The sequence below is a fragment of the Petromyzon marinus genome (assembly GCF_048934315.1).
Source record: "Petromyzon marinus isolate PM22_M1 ecotype Great Lakes invasive population chromosome 68 unlocalized genomic scaffold, UKy_Petmar_22M1.pri1.0 chr68_unloc.4, whole genome shotgun sequence".
NCBI lineage: Eukaryota > Metazoa > Chordata > Hyperoartia > Petromyzontiformes > Petromyzontidae > Petromyzon > Petromyzon marinus.
The window spans coordinates 23,123-44,729 of record NW_027422600.1 but is presented as its reverse complement, the minus strand read 5'-3'; the positions used below and the strand labels follow the sequence as shown (position 1 = coordinate 44,729).

Here is a 21,607-nt window from a genome sequence, read left to right as displayed (position 1 = left end):
TGCTTTCAGCGACGTCCGCATCTAAATTTACCTGCTCAGCGACCCTCCAGCCAGAGGGCGACCCTGCTTTCCCGCCGCTCGTGGCTCTGCCCTCCTACCTGCCTGCTGACCCGTGTGTGTTGTGTGTGCTGTCTACCCGCGGTGGCTCGGCAGCCCCGTCGTGACCATGTAATTACAACCAAAGTCACGGCGCCGCGGTGGGTGTTAGCGTCGGGGGAGACCGTCCAATTCCCTGGCTGCAGGAAACCGTGAAGATTATCCCTTTACGAGGGCTTCTGGGTGAAAACCTGTCGGCCAGGGTGTCTCCCCACGCGCTCTAATGGTGGGGGGGAGTGCGTGCGTGTGTGCTCCGGTGGGGGGGGGGGGTGGGGAGGTGGTGGGGTGGAGCAATGTCGGCCTCGCCGCTCGGAGCGGCGAGATCGCAGGTGGGCCACCCGCCGATCGGCTCCGTGGCGGCGGCATCACACATACACTATTGTTTAGAGACATTCTGTTAATTGCTTAATCTTTCAAATTATTTCATTGATGTCCACTTTTGCCATTGGCCACATGTTTCTTGAGCACGGTTCCGTCATTTTTAAGAACTTTTTCTATCGTCGTGTATTGACGTGCTACTGTGAGGAGTTAGCCAATTGTTCTATTGCTCAGTTTAAACAACGCAACCATTGAGGGTTAATTGTATTGATCGATGAGTAGGACATATACAGGAGTACTGTGGTGGCAATTTCGATCATTAAGTGTGTTCGGAAATTAGAGTGTTTTTAGATATTAAAGTTTCTTAACACAGAAGAGTCTGAGTGGTTCCTTCCTCAGTTCATGCGTAATTATCTTAATTATAAGAACTGTATCCTGTGGCGAGCTCTGAATTCTGAGACCGGACGTAATAACACTAAAACATTATCAGTAAAAGTTAAAGCGAAAATCATTGTATTGGTAATACACCCGAGACAACGAAGCCGAGCCTAATTTATATAATTTGAATATATTTGCATACTTCAATAACTATTTTATTTTGATAAAATTACAATTTTAGAATGTATGTTTTATTATTATTATTATTATTTTTCAAAACAATATATACAACAAGGCTATAGGGAGACCTTTGTCTTCATCTCCGTGTCCGTGTGTCTCCTTGACTGTCTCCATGTCTATATCCGTATCTCTCTGTGTCTCGTAATGAGAGCAGATGCCCAGTCGGATGAACCTGAAGAGTTTCACTCAGTGGTGGGGCCTCAACCATCACACGGCCCCACGAAAACAAAGCACCTGTATGGGTATTTTATGCTGAAGGTTGTCGATGTTTTTGTGTGTAAGTGTGTGTGACTTTTTAAATGGGTAATTTAAAAACTAAATTATTCCCAAAATTGCCCCCATCATAAATTAATGAAAATGTTTTTTGAACCAAGAAAATTTGGATTTTTTCTTCTTGGCCATGGCGGTACTGTTGGTGGCATTGATAGCGGTGCTGGTGGCAGTGGCGGTGGCGGTGATTTCCTTGGCATTGGTGTCGGTGTTGGCGGGGGTGGCATTGGTAACGGCGGTGGCGGCGGCAGTGGCAAGACGAAGCGTCTCAATCTCCTGAAGGAGGGTCTCCTTCTTTCGAAGCAGCGTCACGTTCTCCAAATGCAGCCTCTCATTTCCTTGACGCAGCATCCCATGTTGCCACATCGCTCGCTCTTGTAGCATCGTCTCCGCTTGCATCGCCACGAACTCCTGACGAGTCACCTCCATCCCTGCACGTAGCGTCGTGTTTTCCTCGTGCAGCTTCGATCTTCTCCGCCCCAGATTCTCGTTCTGCTGTCGAAGCATCGCGTTTTGCACTTCAAACGTTAACAAGGCTGAAAAGTGTGAAACAGGGATCATCATTAGGAAAGGGACTGAAATAGAAAATGTACTTTCTCTGCAATGTAGTGATAACTTTATTTGCAACTGTATTGTATTTGACATATCTCCACGTCTGTTTACAGACCAGTGGAAAAGTTACCCTCGATAAAATTTGAAATTTGAAGTGTCTTGAGTTATCAGCGGGTAATATAGAAGATAACTTTACAATTAAAGCATGTAATGGGTAACGTTGCCAGCACATGATGAGATGTGTTTACAGCTATGCTCAATTTTTTTCAACTCCGCTTATTACAAATTTATTTTTAATCAACGAAGGAAACGTGATGAAAAAATAAAAGCACGAAACTTCACGCACTCCCACACAAATACATACACACGCACTTTCAGACAGATATATATCGAGATTCACAACCTCACATCAAGATCCATACACCCACACCGCATGTTTCTACTTACCATGTTTCCAATGACGCCGCTTCATGACCTGAATGAAAACCGTCATGACCATCAACCCAATCATGAGCAATACCAAAGTCCATGCCAGTGAATCCGTGCCAGGGTTCGGGCATGGTGGCTTGGGGATGAGATGTGAAGCTTTGCATATGTTGCCCACGAAGAGGGAGAAGAGGAACCGGACAAATTTGATGCAGAACTGCAACAGCAGCAGCAGTAGCATCAGCATCTTGCCGCTTGTGTTGTCAAAGTCCGTGTGTGAGTGCCAAGTGCGAGCGTGCGTTCTTATAGCACTCCCAGTGGGGACGTCATCAGTTCCGGCCGTGACGCATTGTTACAGGTTTCCTGTCATGACACGTGGTTAGAAAATCCCCTGTGACATCACAAGCACGACTGCACAATAATTATTTCGTTTAGGTGAAAAAAACATTTACACTAATGTACGCTAGATTTGATCAACGAAACCTCTGCATTGCAAATTTAATTTGATAATCATTAAATCAATGGGCACACTTATTTTACACTCGATTCAAATGTTTGTTTTTATTCCGTTTAACATGTCAGCTTTCGTGACCAATGTTTTCCATAATAGAGGTTTTTGGGTTAGATCTCTTGAATATAAATGTGTCGTCAAACTCACCACCACTATCGATTAAGCCTGCTCCATTCCCATTGAAACTACCTTCTCTTGCTGTTCACGTTACCCTTACACATTTACAAATTTGCGTTTAGATTATTTGGCTGCTATGAATTTCAACGTGATAAGCTTCTGTGATGCCGCCGCCACGGAGCCGATCGGCGGGTGGCCCACCTGCGATCTCGCCGCTCCGAGCGGCGAGGCCGACATTGCCCCACCCCACCACCTCCCCACCCCCCCCCCCCACCGGAACACACACGCACGCACTCGCCCCCACCATTAGAGCGCGTGGGGAGACACCCTGGCCGACAGGTTTTCACCCAGAAGCCCTCGTAAAGGGATAATCTTCACGGTTTCCTGCAGCCAGGGAATTGGACGGTCTCCTCCGACGCTAACACCCACCGCGGCGCCGTGACTTTGGTTGTAATTACATGGTCACGACGGGGCTGCCGAGCCACCGCGGGTAGACAGCACACACAACACACACGGGTCAGCAGGCAGGTAGGAGGGCAGAGCCACGAGCGGCGGGAAAGCAGGGTCGCCCTCTGGCTGGAGGGTCGCTGAGCAGGTAAATTTAGATGCGGACGTCGCTGAAAGCAACGGCCCGGGGGATGCTGGGATACAGATGGGCCTACCGATTGGCGGGTGATCCCAGCGAGCTGATTGGCCCGCGAGTCGGCACCAGGTAGCCCCTTTGATGTAGAAAGAATAAAGCGGGTCAGGGCGAAGGAAAAAGGGTCTCTGGCTACTCGAGTCAACCCCAGGCCCGTCAACTCCCGAGTCCAGCCGCGCGAACGTCCGTGGGACGTATCGACGCGCCGCGAGGACCAGACAGCAGTGACGACGAACCGTGAGTAAGAGAGAGAGAGAGGGAGTTGGGACTTAGCTTAAGAGCAAAACCGGAGAGGGTAAAGGGGAGAAGGACAGGTAGAGTGTAGTGCCGACTATCGAGAGATAGATCGGTCCTGCCCCGCTGATCCCGACTGACTCGGTTAAATAAGGGCTCGCCGACGCGGTGGAATAAATCGTCGGCGGTTACATAACGGACTGGTGTGGTTTTTGTGGAAGCGTGGGTGCGCTTGCTGTCGCGGTGGTCGTTACATAACAGACTGGTGTGGTTATTGCGGAAGCGTGGGTGCGCTTGCTGTCGCGGTGGTCGTTACATAACAGACTGGTGTGGTGGTTTTTGCGAGGGTGTGGAAAGAGTGGAAGCGTGGGTTCGCTTGCTGTTCTCGGTGGTCGTCGCGTGTGTGGAGCGGCGCCGCGTGGATTGTGTGCGCTACGAACGGTCGGCTGCGGACTCCTGCGTTGCGAGCGGATACCCGTCTCGCACGCATGCCCATCGCATAGCCCTTTAAACCCGTTTAAACCAACCCCCCCAAGCGTCGGAGTGAGCACGAACGACGTCGCTTACCCTCCGACCTTTGACCCCCTGTTACCCGCGTGTGATTGGTGCGTGGGACTGCGCGGGCGGGGAGCGTCGCGTTTGGGTGCCGGCGAAGCGCTAGCGGGTCCCAGGGAGGTCGAGGGTGATGCCCCACCGGCAGGAGACCCGGACTCGGGGGGGGACGGCACAGGGGGGGGAACAGGAGCGCGACGACCTTTCCCCGCCAGGGGAGGAGTGCGGCGGCGGCAGCTCCCACACTAGTGGAGAGTCTGGGAGCGTCGGTACTTCGCGGACAGGGTCGCAGGCAGGGGAGATCCCGGGGGCCGGCGACCCTAACAATCTGGTGTCAGAAGCGGTACGAACCCCCGCGTTACCCCACGCGAAAATAAGGCATATATTCACTGGCCGGGGTACACCTTCGTGGAGAGCATTTGCCCGCAACGTCCTAGGGGCTAAGGAAATTAATGGGTGGACGGACGCGCAGACGCTACGTCAACTTAATATGAATCTGGATGGGCGGGCAGCCGATTTTGTGGAAGCCCTACCCGCAAGCGCGCAGACACAGCTAGAGGAGCTGATGCGCCGACTTGATCTGCGCTTCGGTACGCGCGATGAGGAGGAGGCAAAAGCGGCCTTAGAGGCACGCCGTCGCCAACCCGGCGAGGACCTGCGCGATTATGCCGAGGATGTGCGTGAGCTAACAAAGATCGCACGCCCGAGGCACACCATGGAAGCGATTGAGGAGCTGGCCACAGAGCAAATCCAGCGATACTTAATGCGCACGGCGTGGTGGCAGCCAGACGTGAACTGTACGCGCCTCTCCTTTGATGCCCTTGTCGAGCGCGCGCGCAAATGTGAAAGAATTTCTAGCGAACGCGCACAGCTCCGAGGACTGGGACGGGAGCGCACCATCGCAAGTCTGTCCACCGAGGAGGAAGAGGAGGAACAGGAGCTCACCAGGATGGTAGGGGGTCGGGAAAGGGGGCCTCCAGTATCCCGCGAGACCACCCCGGGATGGGTAGCGGGGATACAGGCGGGCATCGGGGGGATCGACAACAAAGTAACCCAAGTGGACAACAACGTAACCCAAGTACGGGCACATGTGACTACGCTGCAGACTACGGTAGAGACGATTCAGACCGAGTTGGGAGGGCTAGCTGGGAGGGTAGCCCGACTAGAAGCAGAGTCTGGGCAGCGGCGCACGGGGGGGAGAGGGAGCGGGCAGGGTGCCCACTATGGAGCCGCCACCCCCCCCCGGGCGTGTTATATGTGCGGCCGTCAGGGGCATCTCATGAGAGACTGCCCACAGATCGCCCGCGCTAGATATACCGAAGGGTTAAACGCCAACGCCCCCTAGAGAGTGGACCACCTAGGGGTGCAATCACCGAGGTCCCGAAACAAAAGGACGATAATAATAATGGTAAGCAAGTGACACCCACACAGGTCACGGCCACAACACCCAAGGACGCGGTGAGGACGGGCGACTGGCTACGGGAGCTGGTGGCAGGAATCACGGGGGCCACGTCACTGGTGGAAGGACAGGTGAACGGGCAGCGCACCCGGATCCTACTGGACACGGGGGCCGTGGCCTCACTCGTGAGCGCCGCGCACTGCAGCGTGCTCGGGGTTGACGTGAGCCGCCTGCCGGCCCCGGATTGCGCGCTGCACACAGCGAGCGGAGCCGGGATGGGGTTGCTGGGAAGGATCTCCCTCGAGGTCCGTCTCGGAAACCAGGTGTGCACTCAGGAGTTCTACGTCTCGAGTGTGCTGTGCCACGAGTGTATCGCAGGTACCGACCTCCTGGAAAAGCTGGGGCTCAACGTGCAGCCCCGACAGCGGTGCGCCACCGTGGAAGGCAGCGGGGAACGGATTCCATTCCTGGGACGGGAGCCGAATCGCCCCCGCTTCACACCTGTGGCCGCTACCCTGACGACGGCCGTCACCATCGGGCCGCTCGCCGAGATGCTGGTACCTGTGGCGACACCCTCCACCGACCCCGCGCACCGACCATCGGGGGAGGTAATGCTAACTCCTCACCCGGAGTTGGCAAAACGATACGGGGTTGTGGGGTCAGCCACGTTGGTAAACGCCGATGGGGGCCGATTGTTCATGCGTGTGTTTAACCCCCACGGCACCCCAGCAATACTACGACGGCGCACCACAGTAGCCACTGTGCACCCCCTACACGCGCGCCACTCCAGCGACTCGGTATTCGCACTCTGGGCGGAGGACCCCGGTCGCCCCGAGGACCAACAAGACCTGGCCTGGCGAGTCGGCCCGACTCCCCACGCCGAGGTCGTCCCCCTTCTTGACGCGGTACACGTACCTTGGGCAGATTTACCCAAGGGAGAGGCCGATCAGCTACGCGGGTTACTGCGGGAGTACGCCGACGTGTTCAGCGAACACGATTCAGACGTGGGTCGCACAGATCTCGTTAAGCACCAAATCGACACCGGGGCCGCCCGACCCATAAAACTCCCCGCGTACCGCGTGGGCGCACCCGAACGCGCCCAGATCAAAGAGGCGGTCAGGGACATGCTCCGCGATAACATAATTCAGCCCTCGGCGAGCCCCTGGTCTGCCCCGGTGGTGCTAGTAACAAAAAAGGACGGGTCAACCCGGTTTTGCGTCGATTACCGCAAACTAAACGCAGTCACCCTCGGCGACGCCTTCCCCATACCGCGCATCGACGACACCTTTGACAGCCTCGCCGGAGCGCGGTATTTTTCCACCCTCGATCTCGCGTCCGGGTACTGGCAGGTGGAGATGACGGAGGAGGATCGGCCAAAAACCGCATTCACCACCCCGATGGGGCTATTCGAGTTTCGAGTACTCCCGTTCGGGCTCACCAACGCGCCCGCGACGTTCCAGCGGCTGATGGAGTTGGTGATGCGGGGCTTGCAGTGGGAGCAATGCCTGATTTACCTGGATGATGTGATCGTGTTCAGTAGATCTCTGTCTGAGCACTGGTCCAGGTTACGGGAGGTGTTCCAGCGACTGCGAGCGGCTCATCTCAAGCTCAAGCCGCGTAAGTGTTACATCGCACAGCGCGAGGTGGGGTACCTCGGACATCGCGTCAGCGAGGCGGGGGTGCGCACCGATCCGGACAAGGTACGCGCCGTAGTGGATTGGCCACAGCCAAGAAACCTGTCGGAGATAAGGTCATTCTTGGGGCTCGCCACCTATTACCGTCGATTTGTAAAGGGATTCAGCGAGATTGCACGCCCCCTCACCCAACTCACTTCCCCCAAGAACCCCTATCAGTGGACGGAGGCCTGCCAGACGGCCTTCACCACCCTCAAAGACCACCTCACACACACCCCCACACTGGCTTTCCCCGATTTTACCACCGACTTTATTTTGGACACCGACGCCTGCAGCAGCGGGCTGGGTGCGGTGTTGTCGCAGGTGCAGGAAGGGGTGGAACGGGTGATTGCGTACGCCAGCCGGACCCTGAGCGGGGCCGAGCTGAACTATTGTGTGACCCGTCAGGAATTGTACGCTGTGATCTTCGCGTGTAAACAGTTTCGGCCGTATTTATACGGCAGGAAATGTCGAGTGCGCACGGACCATTATGCTCTGCAGTTCCTCCTCACCTTCAAGGAACCGCGGGGGCAGATGGCCCGATGGCTGGCGCAGCTGCAGGAGTACAAGCTGCAGATCGAATACCGGGCGGGGCGGACGCATGCAAACGCGGACGCATTATCACGGCGACCCGCGGTGTGTGCCGAGACGAGGGCGGAGGAGGCCTGCCCGTGCTTCACGGGGGGACGTTGCCGACAGGCAACGGACCCCCGGGAACCCGCTGAACCTAACCCCCCCCCGGCGAGAGAGAGTGCGGTATGCGCCACAGAGACCCCCACAGGTGGAGGCGCGGACCCAGTCGGCCGCCCGGCGAGCACAGGGCCCACGACTCGGGACCCCGTGGACCACCCCGCCCCGATCGGACGGATCCAGGAGGACGTCGGCTGCGCCTTCCCGGGCCTGAGCGACGAGCAGCTGAGGCAGACCCAGCAGCGGGATCCGGATCTGGCGGCGGTGGAAGCGGCCCTGCGGGAGGGGAAAAGCACCCTACCAGGGCCCTGGAGCGGTTTGTATGCCCGGTTGTGTGTGCAGAACGGGGTGGTACGGGAGTTAACCGAGGCCGGCCAGCCGGGGTGCATCTGTGTTCCCGCCCAGGTGCGACCCCAGCTGCTACGGCTGGTACACGACCACCCGCTCGGGGGCCATGACGGGGAACGGCGCAATCGGGAGACTCTACGTCGCCAGTATCTCTGGCCCAAATTGACGCAAGATGTGGCCGCCTGGGTACAGGGCTGCCGCGCTTGTCAGCAGTGCGGGCCGAAACCGGCACGATACCAAGTACCCCTAAGGCCTTTCCGCGTCAGTCGGACTAACCAGCTGGTCGGCATCGATCTCCAGGGGCCATTCCCACGATCCCACCGGGGCAACCGCTATATCCTCGTAGCGGTGGAATACTTCACCCGCTACCCCGTGGCGGTGGCCATCCCCGATAAAACGGCCCTGGTAGTAGCCCGGGCGTTCGTGGAGCACTATGTACTTAAGCACGGGATCCCGGAGCGAGTCCTTACCGACCAGGGTAGCGAGTTCGAGGCCGAGTTGTTTCAGGCGCTGTGCCGGGAGTTCGGGATCCAGAAAGACCGAACCACGGCGTACCACCCCCAGGCGAACGGTATGGTTGAACGTATGAATCAGACTCTGGCCGGAAAGCTCAAGCGTATGGCGGCCGCAAACCAACGGGATTGGGACGAACACCTCCCCTACGCCCTGTTCGCCTACGCCACCACGGTGCACACATCGACGGGCCAAACTCCGTTCCTAATGATGTTTGGTCGTGAGTCTCGTCTACCCGCAGACTTGCTGTTCGGCATTCCTCCACCCCAAACGGAGGAAGGGAGTCGCCCCGTGGAACATCTGATGGAGACCCTACGAGGGGTCCGGGACCGGGCCTACCCGCAAGGGGAGGCCGCGCATCGGCGACAGGAACAGAGCACCCGACCCCGCGTGGAGCCCCCCCTTTTCTTGACAGGTACCAAGGTGTGGCTACACACCCCTCGCGTCGGGGCCGGACAGGTGGGGAAGCTGACCACCTACTGGCGGGGACCCTGGACCGTGGTACGGCAGATCTCTCCCTGGACGGTACTAATCCAGGGTGGAGAGAGGGGCCGAGAAACGGTGGTTAACGTCCGCCGCTTAAAACCATGGAGGGCAGCCCCGGCGGGGGAGAACCTCGCTGCCCGAGTACCGCGAAATCCCGGTGCCCCTGCGCCACCCGTGCTCGGGGGCCTCGCGCACTACATGGGCCCCGCCGTGCCCCCAGCCCCGAGGCGTCCCGGCCCCGCCAGAGGACGGCGGGGATGCCGCCCCTTAAACCCCGCTGCCGCGGAGTTTGTCCCCCAGCCCCCAGGTGCCGAGGGATCGGAGGAGCCACTGGAGTGGAGAAGGAGACCGCTGCAGGAAACCCCGAGGACGGAGCCACCTCCCCCGAGGCCAGCCACAAGATCCGGGCGGATCCCCCGGACCCCGCAGCGCTACCTCGTGGGCGCGGCCCAGGCGAGGTGCTCCAGTCAACCCGGGACGGTGACTGGCACCTCGGGGGGCTATGTGATGCCGCCGCCACGGAGCCGATCGGCGGGTGGCCCACCTGCGATCTCGCCGCTCCGAGCGGCGAGGCCGACATTGCCCCACCCCACCACCTCCCCACCCCCCCCCCCACCGGAACACACACGCACGCACTCGCCCCCACCATTAGAGCGCGTGGGGAGACACCCTGGCCGACAGGTTTTCACCCAGAAGCCCTCGTAAAGGGATAATCTTCACGGTTTCCTGCAGCCAGGGAATTGGACGGTCTCCTCCGACGCTAACACCCACCGCGGCGCCGTGACTTTGGTTGTAATTACATGGTCACGACGGGGCTGCCGAGCCACCGCGGGTAGACAGCACACACAACACACACGGGTCAGCAGGCAGGTAGGAGGGCAGAGCCACGAGCTGCGGGAAAGCAGGGTCGCCCTCTGGCTGGAGGGTCGCTGAGCAGGTAAATTTAGATGCGGACGTCGCTGAAAGCAACGGCCCGGGGGATGCTGGGATACAGATGGGCCTACCGATTGGCGGGTGATCCCAGCGAGCTGATTGGCCCGCGAGTCGGCACCAGGTAGCCCCTTTGATGTAGAAAGAATAAAGCGGGTCAGGGCGAAGGAAAAAGGGTCTCTGGCTACTCGAGTCAACCCCAGGCCCGTCAACTCCCGAGTCCAGCCGCGCGAACGTCCGTGGGACGTATCGACGCGCCGCGAGGACCAGACAGCAGTGACGACGAACTGTGAGTAAGAGAGAGAGAGAGGGAGTTGGGACTTAGCTTAAGAGCAAAACCGGAGAGGGTAAAGGGGAGAAGGACAGGTAGAGTGTAGTGCCGACTATCGAGAGATAGATCGGTCCTGCCCCGCTGATCCCGACTGACTCGGTTAAATAAGGGCTCGCCGACGCGGTGGAATAAATCGTCGGCGGTTACATAACGGACTGGTGTGGTTTTTGTGGAAGCGTGGGTGCGCTTGCTGTCGCGGTGGTCGTTACATAACAGACTGGTGTGGTTATTGCGGAAGCGTGGGTGCGCTTGCTGTCGCGGTGGTCGTTACATAACAGACTGGTGTGGTGGTTTTTGCGAGGGTGTGGAAAGAGAGTGGAAGCGTGGGTTCGCTTGCTGTTCTCGGTGGTCGCCGCGTGTGTGGAGCGGCGCCGCGTGGATTGTGTGCGCTACGAACGGTCGGCTGCGGACTCCTGCGTTGCGAGCGGATACCCGTCTCGCACGCATGCCCATCGCATAGCCCTTTAAACCCGTTTAAACCAACCCCCCCAAGCGTCGGAGTGAGCACGAACGACGTCGCTTACCCTCCGACCTTTGACCCCCTGTTACCCGCGTGTGATTGGTGCGTGGGACTGCGCGGGCGGGGAGCGTCGCGTTTGGGTGCCGGCGAAGCGCTAGCGGGTCCCAGGGAGGTCGAGGGTGATGCCCCACCGGCAGGAGACCCGGACTCGGGGGGGGACGGCACAGGGGGGGGAACAGGAGCGCGACGACCTTTCCCCGCCAGGGGAGGAGTGCGGCGGCGGCAGCTCCCACACTAGTGGAGAGTCTGGGAGCGTCGGTACTTCGCGGACAGGGTCGCAGGCAGGGGAGATCCCGGGGGCCGGCGACCCTAACACTTCTACGTTCAGCTATCATTAGTCAACAGTTTGCTTCTGAAAAGTAGCGAATAGCTTGGAAGGTGTTCCATAGCAAATGCAATAGTTTAGTTTAAACGTTTCACCATTCACCATCATTGTCAACCTTTATCATCCAACATTAACAATTTACAATGTGTCATTAATTGTAAATGTTGCGGGCTATGTAGGAGCCTAAATGTACAACATTTACAATTGTAAATGTATTTTTTATTACTATATGTACCTTATTTTATTTTTTCATTATTCATGGAAAGTTGTTTCATATTAAGTAAATAAATCGTACTGAAATAATTTTGGCAGTAGGAAAATAATACACTGGAATGAAATCCCAATTTCATAGCACTTCATGCCAATGAAGTGCTATGTCCTACCAGACAGTCTCGCTCCCTTCACCTGATGAAGGCCGCTTGTGTTGTGGCCGAAACGTCGTGAGAATATTATTGTGTTATTTTATTTTATCAATTTATTATTTTATTCTCATTCTACGTGACTTTACCGAAAGAACCAAAGAAGAATATATCACGACGTTTCGATCGCAACACAAACGGTCGTCCTCAGGCAGAATAAATCTCCCCCATTAACACAACTGACTTGCTTGCGTCCGTGGATGGAATTGCTTTCCATCTCAGACCCAGCTTGCTTGCCCATCGCCACATATATAACCACTTGTTGTAACAGCTCTCTCGCGCTATCAGCAGTTCCACTCTGGATTATTTTTTCCGCCTGAGGACGATTGCTTGTGTTGCGATCCGAACGTCGTGAGAATTTTTTTTATTTTGTTTTCTTTTTCTACCTACGTGACTTTACCGAAAAAACCAAAGAGTATACATACACAAGGTCCAATCTTAATTGGCGCCACAGTTGTGAAATGTTGCTCCCTCGCCTTGTATGCAGAAGGATTTGGGTTCGATCCCGACCATGACACCTGTATATTTGGAGTTTCCACGTCTGTCTCAGTGGTCGCATGGATTTTTCTCCAGGTCTTCCGTTTTTTTTCCCTCCACATCAACATCACAAGTTTAGAGTATTTGGCTTATCTACATTTCCACGAAATAAGCCACTTCGTTGAGCTTTTCAATTGGTGGAAAAGTCGCTTCTCCACAATCTATATTGCTCAGATGACTTTTACATCCGCGGTATTAACTGGGGTGGCCACTGAAATTGAACCTCAAACCCCTGCAAAACTAGACATCTCCACTCCTCATCTTTGTCATCACTTTTAAGACATTTGTGTTTTACTTTGTTGTAATAATAAAACGATAATGAATGCACACAATATTTTACCGATTTAAAATATACTCACTTTGAGAGGAAGTGTGTCGGAGCTGGCGAACAGCAGACGAGCTTCGAGCACAATCGGGCACCGTCAGGGACGAGCGTCATGCCGACTCAGCGGTCATCCAGCAGCAGCAGAGAGGCCTGCAGTTGCCGCCAAGAGATAGAGAGCGCCATGTGTATGACACGCCCACACACACGACTCATTGCCCAGCAGGGAACCAAGGCATTTTCGGAACAACCAGACGCCAAGGCGGTAGCAAGGGGGTTCTTCTGGTTCAAGATCATCGCGGTCCCGGGAGCAGGAGAGTCAGCCATCCGAGACGTCCGTGAGACGTACTCCAGCATCGGCAGGCTCGTCGCCTCATTCCCTCACAGCGGTCAGTACATCGGGGAGAAGTAAGTACGAGTGAGAGGGGCGTAAGTTCAGCCGTTTTACATCCAGGATAGAGAGCGGGGCGAGCGGTAGGGGAAATCGACTCGTAGACCTCCGAGGGATAGGTTAGCGTCCACTGACCGTACCATCACAGGTAAATACAATTCGCTAGTGGGTGGAAAAACAACTGTGTTGCGTGGTCTTTTGGGAGCGTGAAGTGGAGGGCAGTGTGCGCTGGGTGTCTACGTGTATGCGCGGCTGTGCACCTCGAGACGAAGCGGATGGTGTTTACGTGCCCGCACGATTGCCCACCATAGTGCTTAGCGATCGCGTACCTGGGTGGCGGTGCCGCGGTCACGCACCCGCACACGGGTCTGGTCGCGAGATCATCAAACAGTCGCGCGTATTCGCGCGACTGTTTGATGAGCGGGACCTTTAACTCAGAGCCAAGCGAGCGTCCCCAATCAGCGGCGCCCGCACGGCAGAAAGCCCGCCCGTCCCCCGGCTCCAACCACTTCGTGTGCGATTGGTCTGTTTACGGGCAGAGGGTAGGGGCGTGTTTGTTATTGTCGGCACACGTGGAGCGCGGGTGGGAGGGAAACACGCGCCGCGCCTGTTTGTTTACGGGCGGGACGGAGATTTACTGGTGAGCGCGCTTACAGCCCCACCCCGCCTTTGCACAGTGTAACGCATCGCAAGCGCGGAGCGTACGAGCCGCTAATTAAACTATGCAAACGCGGTCTACATCCCAGAGGTACAGGGGGGCGAGACGTTAGGGGTCGTTAGTCTGGACCTGACGGAGCAGCCGGGGGGTAGCGGTGTGAGTGGAACGGGGGAGTCGGTGAGCAGCGGCCCCGACAATTCAGTGATGGCGGGGGACGGTAGCCCCCACACTACACAGAGACACACAGAAGTGTATATATAGTGTACAGTACTACACAGAGACACACAGAAGTGTATATATAGTGTACAGTACTACACAGAGACACACAGGAGTGTATATAGTGTTCAGTACTACACACACAGAAGTGTATATATAGTGTACAGTACTACACAGAGACACACAGAAGTGTATATATAGTGTACAGTACTACACAAACAGGAGTGTATATATAGTGTACAGTACTACACAGAGACACACAGGAGTGTGTATAGTGTACAGTTCTACAGAAAGACACACAGGAGTGTATATATAGTGTACAGTACTACACAGAGACACACAGAAGTGTATATATAGTGTACAGTACTACACAGAGACACACAGGAGTGTATATATAGTGTACAGTACTACACAGAGACACACAGAAGTGTATATATAGTGTACAGTACTACACAAACAGGAGTGTATATATAGTGTACAGTACTACACAGAGACACAGGAGTGTATATATAGTGTACAGTACTACACACACAGGAGTGTGTATATAGTGTACAGTACTACACAGAGACACAGAAGTGTATATAGTGTACAGTACTACACAGACACACAGGAGTGTATATATAGTGTACAGTACTACACACACAGGAGTGTGTATATAGTGTACAGTACTACACAGAGACACAGAAGTGTATATATAGTGTACAGTACTACACAGAGACACACAGGAGTGTATATATAATATCAGCGACCTGATATTAAAGTTGCATGGTCGCGGCAAGGGCCATCGAACCACCGCGAGTGGAGCCTCACACATGCACGGGTCAGTGGACTGGTAGCGGGAGAACAGAGAGCGGACGTCGGTGAGATCACTGCGGCGACGTCATCTGAGCTGGGATCCGGACATCGAAAGGGCGGGAGAATCCGAGCCCCTGATTGGACGGGAGCCCAAGGGTCGGAAAGAGCAAATATTCCTTTGTTGTAGGTAGGATAAAAAGGGGGGGGGGATCGGGATAGCAAGGGAGTTCTTCTGGTTCAAGATCATCGCGGTCCCGGGAGTAGGAGAGTCAGCCATCCGAGACGTCCGTGAGACGTACTCCAGCATCGGCAGGCTCGTCGCCTCATTCCCTCACAGCGGTCAGTACATCGGGGAGAGAGGCGTAAGTTCAGCCGTTTTACATCCAGGATAGAGAGCGGGGCGAGCGGTAGGGGAAATCGACTCGTAGACCTCCGAGGGATAGGTTAGCGTCCACTGACCGTACCATCACAGGTAAATAAAATTCGCTAGTGGGGGGAAAAACAACTGTGTTGCGTGGTCTTTTGGGAGCGTGAAGTGGAGGGCAGTGTGCGCTGGGTGTCTACGTGTATGCGCGGCTGTGCACCTCGAGGTGTTTACGTGCCCGCACGATTGCCCACCATAGTGCTTAGCGATCGCGTACCTGGGTGGCGGTGCCGCGGTCACGCACCCGCACACGGGTCTGGTCGCGAGATAGCGAGTTAGAGCGCCGAGCGTGCGCGTATTCGCGCGACTGTTTGAGCGGGACCTTTAACTCAGAGCCAAGCGAGCGTCCCCAATCAGCGGCGCCCGCACGGCAGAAAGCCCGCCCGTCCCCTGGCTCCAACCCCTTCGTGTGCGATTGGTCTGTTTACGGGCAGAGGGTAGGGGCGTGTTTGTTATTGTCGGCACACGTGGAGCGGGTGGGAGGGAGATTTACTGGTGAGCGCGCTTACAGCCCCACCCCGCCTTTGCACAGTGTAACGCATCGCAAGCGCGGAGCGTACGAGCCGCTAATTAAACTATGCAAACGCGGTCTACATCCCAGAGGTACATGGGGGCGAGACGTTAGGGGTCGTTAGTCTGGACCTGACGGAGCAGCCGGGGGGTAGCGGTGTGAGTGGAACGGGGGAGTCGGTGAGCAGCGGCCCCGACAATTCAGTGATGGCGGGGGACGGTAGCCCCCACACTACACAGAGACACACATAAGTGTGTATATAGTGTACAGTACTACACAGAGACACACATAAGTGTATATATAGTGTACAGTACTACACACACATAAGTGTATATATAGTGTACAGTACTACACACACAGAAGTGTATATATAGTGTACAGTACTACACACACATAAGTGTATAGTGTACAGTACTACACACACGGAAGTGTATATATAGTGTACAGTACTACACAGAGACACAGGAGTGTATATATAATATCAGCGACCTGATATTGAAGTTGCATGGTCGCGGCAAGGGCCATCGAACCACCGCGAGTGGAGCCTCACACATGCACGGGTCAGTGGACTGGTAGCGGGAGAACAGAGAGCGGACGTCGGTGAGATCACTGCGGGAGAATCCGAGCCCCTGATTGGACGGGAGCCCAAGGGTCGGAAAGAGCAAATATTCCTTTTTTGTAGGTAGGATAAAAAGGGGGGGGGGATCGGGGTAGCAAGGGGGTTCTTCTGGTTCAAGATCATCGCGGTCCCGGGAGTAGGAGAGTCAGCCATCCGAGACGTCCGTGAGACGTACTCCAGCATCGGCAGGCTCGTCGCCTCATTCCCTCACAGCGGTCAGTACATCGGGGAGAGAGGCGTAAGTTCAGCCGTTTTACATCCAGGATAGAGAGCGGGGCGAGCGGTAGGGGAAATCGACTCGTAGACCTCCGAGGGATAGGTTAGCGTCCACTGACCGTACCATCACAGGTAAATACAATTCGCTAGTGGGGGGAAAAACAACTGTGTTGCGTGGTCTTTTGGGAGCGTGAAGTGGAGGGCAGTGTGCGCTGGGTGTCTACGTGTATGCGCGGCTGTGCACCTCGAGGTGTTTACGTGCCCGCACGATTGCCCACCATAGTGCTTAGCGATCGCGTACCTGGGTGGCGGTGCCGCGGTCACGCACCCGCACACGGGTCTGGTCGCGAGATAGCGAGTTAGAGCGCCGAGCGTGCGCGTATTCGCGCGACTGTTTGAGCGGGACCTTTAACTCAGAGCCAAGCGAGCGTCCCCAATCAGCGGCGCCCGCACGGCAGAAAGCCCGCCCGTCCCCCGGCTCCAACCCCTTCGTGTGCGATTGGTCTGTTTACGGGCAGAGGGTAGGGGCGTGTTTGTTATTGTCGGCACACGTGGAGCGCGGGTGGGAGGGAAACACGCGCCGCGCCTGTTTGTTTACGGGCGGGACGGAGATTTACTGGTGAGCGCGCTTACAGCCCCACCCCGCCTTTGCACAGTGTAACGCATCGCAAGCGCGGAGCGTACGAGCCGCTAATTAAACTATGCAAACGCGGTCTACATCCCAGAGGTACATGGGGGCGAGACGTTAGGGGTCGTTAGTCTGGACCTGACGGAGCAGCCGGGGGGTAGCGGTGTGAGTGGAACGGGGGAGTCGGTGAGCAGCGGCCCCGACAATTCAGTGATTGCGGGGGACGGTAGCCCCCACACTACACAGAGACACACAGAAGTGTATATATAGTGTACAGTACTACACAGAGACACAGAAGTGTATATATAGTGTACAGTACTACACACACATAAGTGTATATATAGTGTACAGTACTACACACACAGAAGTGTATATATAGTGTACAGTACTACACACACAGGAGTGTGTATATAGTGTACAGTACTACACAGAGACACACAGGAGTGTGTATATAGTGTACAGTACTACAGAAAGACACACAGGAGTGTATATATAGTGTACAGTACTACACACACGGAAGTGTATATATAGTGTACAGTACTACACAGAGACACACAGAAGTGTATATATAGTGTACAGTACTACACAGAGACACACAGGAGTGTATATATAATATCAGCGACCTGATATTGAAGTTGCATGGTCGCGGCAAGGGCCATCGAACCACCGCGAGTGGAGCCTCACACATGCACGGGTCAGTGGACTGGTAGCGGGAGAACAGAGAGCGGACGTCGGTGAGATCACTGCGGCGACGTCATCTGAGCTGGGATCCGGACATCGAAAGGGCGGGAGAATCCGAGCCCCTGATTGGACGGGAGCCCAAGGGTCGGAAAGAGCAAATATTCCTTTGTTGTAGGTAGGATAAAAAGGGGGGGGGGGATCGGGGTAGCAAGGGGGTTCTTCTGGTTCAAGATCATCGCGGTCCCGGGAGTAGGAGAGTCAGCCATCCGAGACGTCCGTGAGACGTACTCCAGCATCGGCAGGCTCGTCGCCTCATTCCCTCACAGCGGTCAGTACATCGGGGAGAGAGGCGTAAGTTCAGCCGTTTTACATCCAGGATAGAGAGCGGGGCGAGCGGTAGGGGAAATCGACTCGTAGACCTCCGAGGGATAGGTTAGCGTCCACTGACCGTACCATCACATGTAAATAAAATTCGCTAGTGGGGGGAAAAACAACTGTGTTGCGTGGTCTTTTGGGAGCGTGAAGTGGAGGGCAGTGTGCGCTGGGTGTCTACGTGTATGCGCGGCTGTGCACCTCGAGACGAAGCGGGTGGTGTTTACGTGCCCGCACGATTGCCCACCATAGTGCTTAGCGATCGCGTACCTGGGTGGCGGTGCCACGGTCACGCACCCGCACACGGGTCTGGTCGCGAGATCATCAAACAGTCGCGCGTATTCGCGCGACTGTTTGATGAGCGGGACCTTTAACTCAGAGCCAAGCGAGCGTCCCCAATCAGCGGCGCCCGCACGGCAGAAAGCCCGCCCGTCCCCCGGCTCCAACCCCTTCGTGTGCGATTGGTCTGTTTACGGGCAGAGGGTAGGGGCGTGTTTGTTATTGTCGGCACACGTGGAGCGCGGGTGGGAGGGAAACACGCGCCGCGCCTGTTTGTTTACGGGCGGGACGGAGATTTACTGGTGAGCGCGCTTACAGCCCCACCCCGCCTTTGCACAGTGTAACGCATCGCAAGCGCGGAGCGTACGAGCCGCTAATTAAACTATGCAAACGCGGTCTACATCCCAGAGGTACAGGGGGGCGAGACGTTAGGAGTCGTTAGTCTGGACCTGACGGAGCACCCGGGGGGTAGCGGTGTGAGTGGAACGGGGGAGTCGGTGAGCAGCGGCCCCGACAATTCAGTGATGGCGGGGGACGGTAGCCCCCACACTACACAGAGACACACAGAAGTGTATATATAGTGTACAGTACTACACAGAGACACACAGGAGTGTGTATAGTGTACAGTACTACAGAAAGACACAGGAGTGTATATATAGTGTACAGTACTACACACACAGAAGTGTATATATAGTGTACAGTACTACACAGAGACACACAGGAGTGTGTATAGTGTACAGTTCTACAGAAAGACACACAGAAGTGTATATATAGTGTACAGTACTACACAGAGACACAGAAGTGTATATATAGTGTACAGTACTACACAGAGACACACAGGAGTGTATATATAATATCAGCGACCTGATATTAAAGTTGCATGGTCGCGGCAAGGGCCATCGAACCACCGCGAGTGGAGCCTCACACATGCACGGGTCAGTGGACTGGTAGCGGGAGAACAGAGAGCGGACGTCGGTGAGATCACTGCGGCGACGTCATCTGAGCTGGGATCCGGACTTCGAAAGGGCGGGAGAATCCGAGCCCCTGATTGGACGGGAGCCCAAGGGTCGGAAAGAGCAAATATTCCTTTGTTGTAGGTAGGATAAAAAGGGGGGGGGGATCGGGGTAGCAAGGGGGTTCTTCTGGTTCAAGATCATCGCGGTCCCGGGAGTAGGAGAGTCAGCCATCCGAGACGTCCGTGAGACGTACTCCAGCATCGGCAGGCTCGTCGCCTCATTCCCTCACAGCGGTCAGTACATCGGGGAGAGAGGCGTAAGTTCAGCCGTTTTACATCCAGGATAGAGAGCGGGGCGAGCGGTAGGGGAAATCGACTCGTAGACCTCCGAGGGATAGGTTAGCGTCCACTGACCGTACCATCACATGTAAATAAAATTCGCTAGTGGGGGGAAAAACAACTGTGTTGCGTGGTCTTTTGGGAGCGTGAAGTGGAGGGCAGTGTGCGCTGGGTGTCTACGTGTATGCGCGGCTGTGCACCTCGAGACGAAGCGGGTGGTGTTTACGTGCCCGCACGATTGCCCACCATAGTGCTTAGCGATCGCGTACCTGGGTGGCGGTGCCACGGTCACGCACCCGCACACGGGTCTGGTCGCGAGATCATCAAACAGTCGCGCGTATTCGCGCGACTGTTTGATGAGCGGGACCTTTAACTCAGAGCCAAGCGAGCGTCCCCAATCAGCGGCGCCCGCACGGCAGAAAGCCCGCCCGTCCCCCGGCTCCAACCCCTTCGTGTGCGATTGGTCTGTTTACGGGCAGAGGGTAGGGGCGTGTTTGTTATTGTCGGCACACGTGGAGCGCGGGTGGGAGGGAAACACGCGCCGCGCCTGTTTGTTTACGGGCGGGACGGAGATTTACTGGTGAGCGCGCTTACAGCCCCACCCCGCCTTTGCACAGTGTAACGCATCGCAAGCGCGGAGCGTACGAGCCGCTAATTAAACTATGCAAACGCGGTCTACATCCCAGAGGTACATGGGGGCGAGACGTTAGGGGTCGTTAGTCTGGACCTGACGGAGCAGCCGGGGGGTAGCGGTGTGAGTGGAACGGGGGAGTCGGTGAGCAGCGGGCCCGACAATTCAGTGATGGCGGGGGACGGTAGCCCCCACACTACACAGAGACACACAGAAGTGTATATATAGTGTACAGTACTACACAGAGACACAGAAGTGTATATAGTGTACAGTACTACACAGACACACAGGAGTGTATATATAGTGTACAGTACTACACACACAGGAGTGTGTATATAGTGTACAGTACTACACAGAGACACAGAAGTGTATATATAGTGTACAGTACTACACAGAGACACACAGGAGTGTATATATAATATCAGCGACCTGATATTAAAGTTGCATGGTCGCGGCAAGGGCCATCGAACCACCGCGAGTGGAGCCTCACACATGCACGGGTCAGTGGACTGGTAGCGGGAGAACAGAGAGCGGACGTCGGTGAGATCACTGCGGCGACGTCATCTGAGCTGGGATCCGGACATCGAAAGGGCGGGAGAATCCGAGCCCCTGATTGGACGGGAGCCCAAGGGTCGGAAAGAGCAAATATTCCTTTGTTGTAGGTAGGATAAAAAGGGGGGGGGGATCGGGATAGCAAGGGAGTTCTTCTGGTTCAAGATCATCGCGGTCCCGGGAGTAGGAGAGTCAGCCATCCGAGACGTCCGTGAGACGTACTCCAGCATCGGCAGGCTCGTCGCCTCATTCCCTCACAGCGGTCAGTACATCGGGGAGAGAGGCGTAAGTTCAGCCGTTTTACATCCAGGATAGAGAGCGGGGCGAGCGGTAGGGGAAATCGACTCGTAGACCTCCGAGGGATAGGTTAGCGTCCACTGACCGTACCATCACAGGTAAATAAAATTCGCTAGTGGGGGGAAAAACAACTGTGTTGCGTGGTCTTTTGGGAGCGTGAAGTGGAGGGCAGTGTGCGCTGGGTGTCTACGTGTATGCGCGGCTGTGCACCTCGAG

At 55.8% G+C, this 21,607-nt stretch overlaps 1 long non-coding RNA gene across 1 annotated transcript; it reads right to left on the bottom strand.

The window, feature by feature from the left end:
* Positions 1–417: 417 nt before the first annotated feature.
* LOC142908066 (uncharacterized) lies at positions 418–13,075 on the bottom strand. The gene is made up of 3 exons (XR_012931567.1): positions 12,865–13,075; positions 2,302–2,643; positions 418–1,838 (listed from the first exon to the last, which is right to left on the bottom strand). It is a non-coding gene; the product is annotated as an uncharacterized LOC142908066 (long non-coding RNA).
* Positions 13,076–21,607: the final 8,532 nt, after the last annotated feature.